This window comes from Pristiophorus japonicus, chromosome 17 (assembly GCF_044704955.1).
Source record: "Pristiophorus japonicus isolate sPriJap1 chromosome 17, sPriJap1.hap1, whole genome shotgun sequence".
Taxonomy (NCBI): Eukaryota; Metazoa; Chordata; class Chondrichthyes; family Pristiophoridae; genus Pristiophorus; species Pristiophorus japonicus.
Window position 1 is genome coordinate 115,145,633 of NC_091993.1, and position 11,059 is coordinate 115,156,691.

The following is an 11,059-nucleotide window of genomic DNA, read 5'->3' on the forward strand; positions in this document are numbered from 1 at the left end:
AGAGCAGACGGGGCTTCGGTTTAACATCTGAAAGATGGCACCTCTAACAGTGCAGTGCTCACTAGAGTGTCAGCTTAGATTTATGTGCTCAAGTTCCTGGAGTGGGATTTGAACCCATAATCTTCTAGATTCAGAGGCAAGTGTGCTCCCCACTGAGCCACAGCTGACACTTAAAACAAAATAAAGAATGACTGTGAACACATTGCTTTTTTCTGGGCTACATTTCTTTAACCAATTATATAATTGGGGAATAGGCTTAGAGATATGGTGGCCTGTGATTATGCTCAGAGGCACGACAGACATAAATTAACTTATACATTTGCCGCTGAAGCACTGCAGGTTAATGACATCTCTGTACTGATGTTAAATTTCTACTAATTAACTGCTCTTATAACAGACACAATGCTCGATGAAAAATTGGTTACAAATCCACTGGGTTGTTTGTCAGTTTTAATATCCTGAAAGATGATTATTCATTATGCTTTCCAAAGATTTACAGAGTGGCTGTTTACCGTCAGAGTGTTACAATGTGCGACGTTTCAACTTTGCCCATCTGTGTAAAAAGAGTGCTTTGTTGTTTTGGAATGTCCACGTTTCACCGCAGATGCTTCGGAGAGTTTTTGCTGAGCATAAAATGTGGATGAGCTATTTAAATAAAGATTATAGTTATGCCACCATGCTTGGAACATCGGCTCCTTCATTGAATCATCTGTGAACTCCTGTGGAAGCAAGTCATCCTCGTTCGAGGGACCCGCCTGTGATGATAGTTATGCCAGAATATTATAACCTGCATAAGCCTGATCCCATTCAGATCTTTCAGGATTCAGCTGTGCCTCACTTGGTAACATTCTCGCCTCGGAGTCAGAATGTTGTGGGTTCAATTCCCACTCCAGAGACTCGAGCACAAAAAGCTAGGCTGACACTCCAGTGCAGTGCTGAGGGAGTGTTGCAATGTCGGAGGTGCCATCCTTCGGATGAGACGTTAAACCGAGGCCCCGTCTGCTCTCTTAGTTGTACTAAAAGATCCCACGGCACTATATCGAAGAAGAGCAGGGGGTTATCCCCAGTGACCTGGCCAATATTTATCCCTCAGTCAACATCACCAAAATTAGATGATCTGGTCATTATCACATTGCTGTTTGTGGGAGCTTGCTGTGCACAAATTGGCTGGCGCGTTTCTCACATTACAACCGTTACTACACTTCAAAAAGTACTTCATTGGCTGAAAAGCACTATGGGATGTCCTGAGGTTGTGAAAGGCGCTATATAAATGCAAGTCTTTCTTGTTGATTTAAAAGAATACTGTATGATAAAACCTTAGTAGTTATTCAAAAGAGCTATGTCTGCAAAACAATTTTCCAAACAAATTACATTGATGGTTTGCAGGTGCTGGGTTGATGCACTACATGGTATGAATGGAGCCATAGAGGTCAGAACAGATCATGGCTCATTCCCTGATCTGTGCCGAGGTACCTGATCTAGATCAAGGCAGTCCTGGGGACTCTAGATTTGTTTTTGGCTGTCTCTAGGCTAAGGAAAGGAGAGGAAGATGAACCTTCACTGCCCCACAGGGGAAATTGCCGGGCGGGTCTCGAGGCTGGCACGGGTGATAGTCCAGGCCAACTTCAGCAGGCGGACATCCGCTCTTGGGGCGCTGTTTAAAGTGGAGGCCTGTAGCGCCCCGGGCCGCCATCTTTGTTTGTCGGCCGGCTTGCAGGTCAGCTCGACCATGACAGCACTGGCATGGTCCTGGCTGCACTCCGTCTTGGGTGCCAGGCTACTGGGTCGGTCTCACACTGCCCTGCCAAAGGTCTGCAGAGTACGCAACGCCCCGGGATCCATGGTCAAAAGAATCGGAGTGCCGGAGATTTTTTTTAAATTTCAAAATATACTTTATTCATATAAAAATTTGTACAGTACATTCAAAAGCAGTTCAGTACATTTAGCTGCGGTCAGCAATCCCATACACTACATTTGGGTGCTGACGGCAGTTCCGTTCGATACATTTCCTTGTTTTCCAGTTCAAGTACAATTCGATACAATACGGGATACATTGTAGTACATTCGACAAATTACATTACATGTGTCACTATACAGTACACGGAATGGGTGACGGTACATTTACATTTTTCTTTTCAACGTGCATTATGAAACAGACCTTGCATTGTACATGGCACTACATCGGTGTTTACTGATCATGGTGCTCCATATACACAAAAAAGAAGTTACAAGTACGGCCCGAGGGGAGTTTTGTACTGATTCCTGCCCCCTGGGTTTACCGTGGCAGAAGGGCTTTAAACTGTGGCCCTTCCCCACCGTGCCTTTGCGGCGACTGCACCAATTTTAAGTGCGTCCCTCAGCACGTAATCCTGGATCTTGGATTGTGTCAGTCTGCAACACGCAGACGTGGACATCTCCTTGTTCTGGAAGACCAGCACGTTTCGGCAAGACCAAAGAGCGTCTTTCACCGAGTTGATGGCCCTCCAGCAGCAAGTGATGTCTGTCTCGGTGTGTGTCCCTGGGAACAGCCCGCAGAGCACAGAGTCCTGTGTTACGGAGCTGCTCGGGATGAACCTCGACAGCAACCACTGCATCTCCTTCCAGACCTGCCTTGCGAAGGGGCAATCCTGAAGGAGCTGGGTGACAGTCTCGGGGACACCGTGCCGTGCTGCTGAGACGTCGGCTGTGCATGAACGCTCTGACGGGTAGGGCCCTCCTCATCGCCAACCAAGCTACGTCTTGGTGCTTGTGTGACAGCTCTGGCGATGAGACGTTCTGCCAAACGAGTTCGACAGTCCGCTCAGGGAACCACCCGACAGGGTCCACACTCTCCTTCTTTCGTAGGGCGTCCAGGACGTTACGTGCCGACCACTGCTTTATGGCCTTGTGGTCAAAGGGGTTTTTTGTGAAAAACTTTTCCACGAAGGACAGGTGGGCAAGCATGGTCCAGCTGGTGGGGGCGTTTCGCGGCAGCGTGGCCAGGCCCATCCTTCGCAACACCTCTGCACGTAGTGACACTTGGTGTTTGCGTACCGGGGGTCTGTGCACAGCTTGATGCAGCCGCACACAAAGGTGGCCATCAGGATGAGGGCCACGTTCGGAACATCCTTTCCTCCACTGTCCAGAGATTTGTACATTGTGTCTCTGCGGACACGTTCCATTTTGGACCTCCAGACAAAGTGGAAGACGGCCCGGGTAACTGCCGCGGCACAGGAGCGAGAGATGGGCCAGACCTGTGCCATGTGCAGCAACCCCGAGAGCACCTCACTCCTGATGACCAGGTTCTTTCCTGCCATGGAGAGGAAGCGCAGCTTCCACCATCCCAGTTTTTGCTTCACTTTGGTGATACGCTCTTCCCAGTTTTTGGCGCACACCCCGTCCACTCCGAACCACATTCCCAACATCTTCAGGAAATCTGGCTTAACGGTGAAGGGAATAAAGGATCGGTCGGCCCAGTTGCCAAAGAACATGGCCTCGCTTTTGCTGCGATTGACCTTTGCTCCCGAGGCCAGTTCAAACTGGTCGCAGATTGTGATCAATCTACGGACCGACTGCAGATCCGAGCAAAAGACGGCGACGTCGTCCATGTACAGGGAGGTCTTGACCTGAGCGCCTTCGCAGCCTGGGATCGTCATCCCTCTAATGCCCGCATCCTTCCTGATGGACCCGGCAAAGGGCTCGATACAACACACAAACAAGAGAGACGAGAGAGGACAGCCTTGCCTGACTCCAGATCTGATTGGAAAGCTTTCTGTTTCCCACCCGTTGATTAGGACTGCACTACTGATGTCTGTGTAGAGCAGTTGGACCCAATTGCGGATACTCTCCCCAAACCCCATTTTGGAGAGCACGTCCATCAGGTACGTGTGCGATATCCTGTCAAAGACTTTCTCCTGGTCTAAGCTGATTAAGCAGGTGTCCACCCTCCTGTCCCGCACGTAGGCGATCGTATCCCTGAGTAGCACGAGGCTATCAGAGATCTTCCTGCCGGGGACAGCGCAGGTCTGTTCCGGGTGAATCACCAGCTCAAGAGCAGACTTGACCCTGTTGGCGATGACCTTTGACAGGATCTTGTAGTCCACATTTAGCAGCGAAATGGGCTGCCAGTTTTTGATTTCCTCCCTCTCCCCCTTCTGCTTGTAGATGAGGGTGATGATGCCTTTCCTCATCGATTTTGACATGCTGCCGGCCAGAAGCATACCTCCGTACACTTCCAGCAGGTCTGGGCCTATCCAGTCCCACAGAGCTGAGTACAACTCGACCGGTAAGCTGTCACTTCTGGGAATTCGTCTCGAAGCACCGGACGGCCTTTGTCAGCTCGTCCAGAGTTAGCGGGTGGTCCAGACTCTCCCGCTTGCTGTCGTCTAAGACCTCCGAAATAGATGACAGGAAAGACTAGGAGGCCGCGCGGTCTGTGGGCTTGACGTCACACAGCCTGGCATAGAAGGATTTGCTGATCCTCTGCATGTCAGGCTGCGAAGACGTCACAGAACCGTCTTCTTCCTTTAGGCTGGTGATCACAGAGCTCCCCCTGTGTACCTTTTGGAAGAAGAAGCGCGAACACGTCTCATCCTGCTCGACGGAACGGACTCTGGAGCGGAAGATGATCTTGGAGGACTCTGAGGTAAAGAGCGAGGCTTGCTGGCCCTTCACCTCTTCGAGTTCCTCCGCGACATCGACCCCCGTCGACTGAAGCAGGAGCAGGTTTTGCATATTCGTCTGGAGTTGGGACAATTCCCTCTGTCTCCCTCCCACCTCCTGAACACCTTTGAGGATGAAGAACCTCTTGATGATCGGAGTGCCGGAGATAGCGCTCCGCTTCCTTTGAGTGGTGGTAGGCCCAACTCAGCATCGGGCCGGGACTTCCGGGCTGGGTGCGAAAAGTCCCGGCCCCAGAAGGTTACAGCGTCCAATCGAGGCGTGGGGCAATTTTGCCTCCAAAATGTTTGCATCGAGGCCCAATTTTGTGGAGCAAGTCCTGTGCACGTATGCTCAAAAAATGCCTTACCCGAAATTGGGTTGTGGCGCTTTTCAGATATGCCTGGCCTGGCAGCTGCCTAAAGCTGGAGTTGGATCTTTTACATATGTAAATGAGAGGCCCAACAGCTGTTTTAGGTTATCGCACAGGAAGTGGGCACCAATGAGCAGGCCACGCATTGGGCCTGCTCCTCAGCAGGATTCTTCAGGTGGTCCTACGGCGGGCTGGGGTCATTGGAGAGCGCAGCGTGTAGCGGCCCGGCCCGGAAATCGGCGCGGTTCCGGCCTGCAAGACCATCAGCAGGCCGAGGCCATTGGAGGGAGCAGTGTACGGGGACATACCACTGCGGGGAGCAGCGAGTGCTGCTGCAGGAGGGCGACGGCTGCGAAGCCAGGTCGCTGATTGCAGTGCGGGCAGGCACAGCAGGAGGGGCGAAGCAGCGGCAAGAGTTTGTAGAAGGAAGTGATCGGGGCCCAGGAGAGGCGAGAGTCTGGGTCCCAGGAGAGGCGAGGGCCCAGGGGCAGCACGGGCCGGCCCACACTGCGATATGTGTGTGCACTAGGTCTGTGCAGCAGAGCTGGTCTCCAGTCATCTTGAATAATCCTTGCCACTGGACCAAGACCTAGCTCTGTCAAGCCCGTGTGGTGGCTGATGTGCAACGGCCACCACACGTTAAAAAAATCCAAGCACAGGCATCTTCCACCCTTCAAGATGTAGTTCGGGACCTGGAATATTAGGTCCTTCATTGAAACACCTGTGAACTCATCCCTTTTTGGCGTGGACGCTTCGAGGGACTGCCTATGATGACGACGGTATAAGCAACAGCCACCAAACAAAGGCCAGTTCCTCAAAGAAACGTCTTCAGCCAACTATCTTCAGCTACTTCATCAATGACCTCCCTCTGACATAAGATCAGGAGTTGGGCTGTTTGCTGAGAATTCCAGTGTTCAGCTCGACGCACAACTCCTCTATTAAAGGAGCAGCCCATGCCAGTTGACATCAGGACGTGAATAACAGCCAGGCTTTGGCAGTAACTTTTGGCTCATGTAAGGACCACCTCGAACAAAAGAAAACCCAGATATCTGTCCCCGACCTTCAGTGACACCACCATTACTGGGTCCTCCATCATCAACACCTTCGGAGTTACCATTGTAAAAGAGCTGAACTGGATAAGCCAGGTTAACACCATGGCCACAGAACTGGGGCGGAGGTTGGGCACCTTTCAACAAGTGTCTCACCTCTTGACCCCGAAAATCTCTCCACCATCTCCAAGGCTCAAGTAAGTCATATAATGGAGTACTCATCACTTGCCTAGACAGGTGCAGCCGCAACACTCAAAAATCTCAAGAGAGCATTTTCCTTGATGGGTGACCCTGCCAATGGACTCAACTATCACCTTCTCCAGCATCAGCTCTCTGTGGTTGCTGTATGTAAAATCGATAGGATGCACTTCTGCAAATCATCAAGGTGACTTCGACAACACCTCCCTCCATTGTGATCTCCACAACCAAGGATGAAAGCAGCAATTTCATGGGAACGCCATCGCCTCCAAGTTCTCTCCCAAGTTACACACTATCCATTGTTTTGCTGGGCCAATATCCCGGAACTGCCTACCAAACACCTCGGTGGGAGCATGATGGGCGTAAAGACTGCAACAGTTTGAGAAGACGGCCTACAACCACCTTCTCAGTGCAATTAGGCAGGGGCAATAAATGCAGCCTTGCCAGTGTCATCCACATCTTGAGAACAATTTTTCTTAAAAAGGGGAATAAAAAAAATCGGACAGTAGGTTTGAATTTTTTTTTAAAGTTCAAATATAGTTTGCAGATGAATATTCAAGGATGGGGCCCTTGCAAAACCCTTTTCTCAGAATATATTCCTTTAAAATTGTTTCAGTAACATGAGCAAGATTGTTCTATTTTGACAGAGGCAGTATGCATGCTGAGAGAATCAGAGAGTCCCGAGATATTTTGCCACGTATAATACACAACAATGCTTTCCATGGTAAAATAAATGTAGTACATCAATACTGAATTCTTTGCCCATGAACGAACCGAGCAAATGTCTTTAATGAGGACAAAGGGCACATACTTTGCAGTCATGCAAGACTTTCCAATTTCCCCGGCCAATGTATGTTTCCTTGTACATTCTGCACTATGGTCCATCTTTTTTATGACTATGGCCGTAGAATTGAAAGGCTTATTATTGCCTCTGGGGGAAGTTTCTAAGAGTGCTTGGAACACACCACTTCAACACGTCTGGTGCCAAGCCGCAATATTAGTTATCATAAGTTCACCCAGCGGAGGATGAAATATAAGCATAAACATTTCTTTTTGCAATGAAAAGAATGGTAATATTTGCCACAACGTAGCAAAGCAGTTCACTGAACCGGTATGTCCCTTGAGGTGGATTTAGTAAAGAAACAGATAATAAGCATAGTGGCTGAAAGATTTTCTTTCTTCAGTGTCAGAGTCAGTGACTAGGTCAACATGGCCAAAGAGATTTTGATCACAGTTGATCACCCTGTTACATTAACCTTCTGGCTATAATTAGTCACCACCCTGCTGAATGTTCTACTTTCACAATGATGAAAATTCCCCTAAGTTAGCAGGTCTAGCAGAGGAGCGTTGGTCTCTAAACCCACAAGGTCACGAGGTTGTATCCCAGGATTTGCTAAATACATCTGCATTCTTTGAACACTTTTTAGCGGTTCCCGTCTCAAGTGCGAAGCGTGAGTGTGACGTGGCTGAATGAAAGGCGGCAAACGAAAGAAACAACAGAGCCCAGACTAGTCATATCGGATACTCACCTAGGCGGTCAATCAGAGAGCACCACAGGTTCTACCTGCCTGGTTTAATTTTAACCAGCATTTTCCCATTTTTGACCACATTGTCCACAGGAAATACTGAAAATGCAAATCGCAAACTAAGGCCAAAGTTCTCCATCTCTGTGCTGGCCAGCCCATAATCCTCTGTGCATTAAAGTGAATGGTGGTGATGGTTGGGGGAATTTGCTGGCTGGCCAGTGTTGAATCAGAAAAGCTCGGCCAAAAGACTTACAAGAATGTTACCCGGACTGGAGCATTTTGACTATGAGGACAGATTGGAAATGCTAGGTCTGTTTTCTTTGGAACAGAGGAGGCTGAAAGGAGACCTGATTAAGGTGTATAAAATTATGAGGGGCCTGGATAGAGTGGATAGGAAGGATATGTTTCCTTTGGCAGAGGGGTCAACAACCAGGGGATATAGATTTAAAGTAAATGGGGGACATTTAGAGGGGATATGAGGGGAAATGTCTTCAACCAGAGGGTGGTGGGGATCTGGAACTCACTGCCTGAAAGGATGGTAGAGGCAGAAACCCTCACAGCATTTAAAAAATACTTGGATGTGCACTTAAAGTGCCATAACCTACAGGGCTACGGACCAAGAGCTGGAAAGTGGGATTAGACGGGATAGCTCTTGGTCGGCCGTCGCGGACAAGATGGGCCGAAATGGCCTCCTTCCGTGCTGTAAATGTCCATGATTCTATGTTTCTAGGTAAAAAGTCTTTGGCCATGAAATTCCTGGGGAGGCCTTGCAAAGGTGGATCTACTGTGGAGAACCCTACGGGGGTGGGGGTGGGGGGCGGGAACCCTGACCTCATTAAAAATCCTGGGGTCAGGCTGCTGTGTATCCTGGGTGGGTGGCCAGTGTAAATGAGGTGCCCGTCCTTAATAGGAGGGTGGGAGGAATTGCCCTGCCGAGGGACTGGTATCCTGTTCCGCTGGTGCAAGATCGATCCCAATGCAAAACTGGCCCAGGAATTTTGGAGCACTTCCCTCAGGACCCCAGACAGACTGGATGCCAATGACTCATACACAGCCCTGCCGACAGGTCCAACGTGGCTAAGACCGTACATGAGGAAAATATGTTGGGTGCATTATTTTCTTCATTTACTTTTTATTATAATCTGCCCACCCTTTCATAGCAGGGCACTTTACGGATCTAGCTCTGAAAAATTGTGAGATTTATAGATTTTTGTTAACCAAAGCTATTGAGGGATATGAGGCAAAGGCGGGTATATGGAGTTAGGTTGCAGATCAGCCATGATCTCACTGAATGGCGGAACAGGCTCGAGGGGCTGAATGTCCTCCTCCTGTTCGTATGTTCCTAAACTCCTCTTTGTGATCTTGTGGAATCTCATTATTATTAAAGAAAGCTTAGGGCTGGATTTTCGGTTGGAGGTTTTTTTTTTAGGCGATAATGGTGACGGGGCGGTAAATTTTTCGCCGGCAAATGGTTTGCGTCTGCACCCACACAATTCATCAGCTGGGCCCGGGGTATGGAGCAGGGCGCTAAGGGAGGCGTTCCACACCTCTCTCAGGGCACTAGCCGGCTGAGCAACTGAATATCCGTTGCTAAAGAGCAGGCCTCGGAGCTCCTTAAGAGAGGCTTCCCTGGGAAAAGAAATTCGCAAGAAAAACCCCATAAAAAACATTTTCAATATCTTGTTCACCCCACATACAGATAAATCGCAAAAATAAAAAAAACAGAAAACAATCACACTTACCTCAGTTAGTCAATCCTTCCCTCACCTCCGCTGGAACAGCTCGGACTGCCCGCTTTCCCAGGTCCCACTAGGGGGCGCTATGGGGTCAGCGCAAAGCAAAAATCATAGCGCTGTTGAAACCAGGGGGGGCGTTGCACTCCGGCCCGCCTCTCTCCGGTGGTACTGCTCCGCGCCCCCGCAAAACTGGTATCAAATTTCCCGGCAGGGCGCTGGAAGCTGCTTCCACAGCCAGAAATCCTTTGCATACCCATTATCGCCCCTCTGGGGTATCAATAATGGCGCAAGCCCAACGGAAATCCAGCCCCCAGTATTTGTTAGTTGATCTCTGAAAATGTTGGGGTTTTCGATAGAGCTGAATTGGGCAGAACCCTGCCAGATCAGGGATGCCATCATTTCTGCACCCCTCCCTCCCCAGTGGGACAATGCATTCTCAAAACACCCTCCCTCGCCCCAGCAATTTCAGCGACAGTATTTTTAACTGTCGTCAATCTTTTCCCCATTTACTTCTGCATACCATGATGTGGAAGTGTTAGAAAGAAAAAAAGAAATTACATTTATATGGCATCTTTTGAAGTAATTTTGAAATGTAGTCACTTCCAATTTGCGCACAGCAAGGTTCCACAAATGACCACATAATGGTTGAGGGATAAATATTGACCAGGGCACTGGGGAGATCTCCCCTGCTACCTAGCATGCAAAATAGCATTCAGAATAGTCCAGTGGAATCTTTTACGTCCACCTGAGAGAGCAGACGGGGCCTCGGTTTAACGTCTCACCCGAAAGATGGCACCTCCTACAGTGCAGCGCTCCCTCAACACTGCACTGGAGTGTCAGCCTGGAGTTTGTGCTCAAGTCTCTGGAGTGGGATTTGAGCTGACAACCTTCTGACTCAGAGTGCGACCACTGAGCCACGGCTGACACCTGTCAGTTAATACGGCTTTTGATGGGTCTTCATCACCAGCAAAAGAAAACATCGCAAAGTACCAATTTCAGCTGGACTAAGGTTTCTGGGGCCACTGGCAGCCCTGAGACACCTTACCCAAATGGTCAGCCTTCTTGGTTGATCCAAAACAGTGAGGTTCAGGTGAGCTACTTAACCACAGAAGGCATCAAAGCAGAGCCAATCATATCCTCATTGAATGACCACAAATATGCATTTTCAGGCAGGAGTCACTGGATAGCAACCATGAGCAGGAGACCAGGAAATATTTTCCCCTCCTTAACTACTAAGCCCAACTGCAACTTCCAACACCTACCCCAGCTGAGATCAACTAACAAATATTTGAGGTTACTTTAATAAGAATGAGATTCCATAAGATCACAAAGAGTAGTTTAGGAACATTGGAACAGCAGTAGGCCATTGAGCCCCTCGAGCTTGTTCTGCCATTCAATGAGGTCATGGCTTATCTGCGACCTAACTCCATATCCCCATCTTTTCCCCATTCCCAAAGCAAGCGCTCTACTCGGAACTCCTACATAGCAAGCGAGCACCAGGTGGGCAGAGGAAACGTTTCAAGGACACCCTCGAAGCCT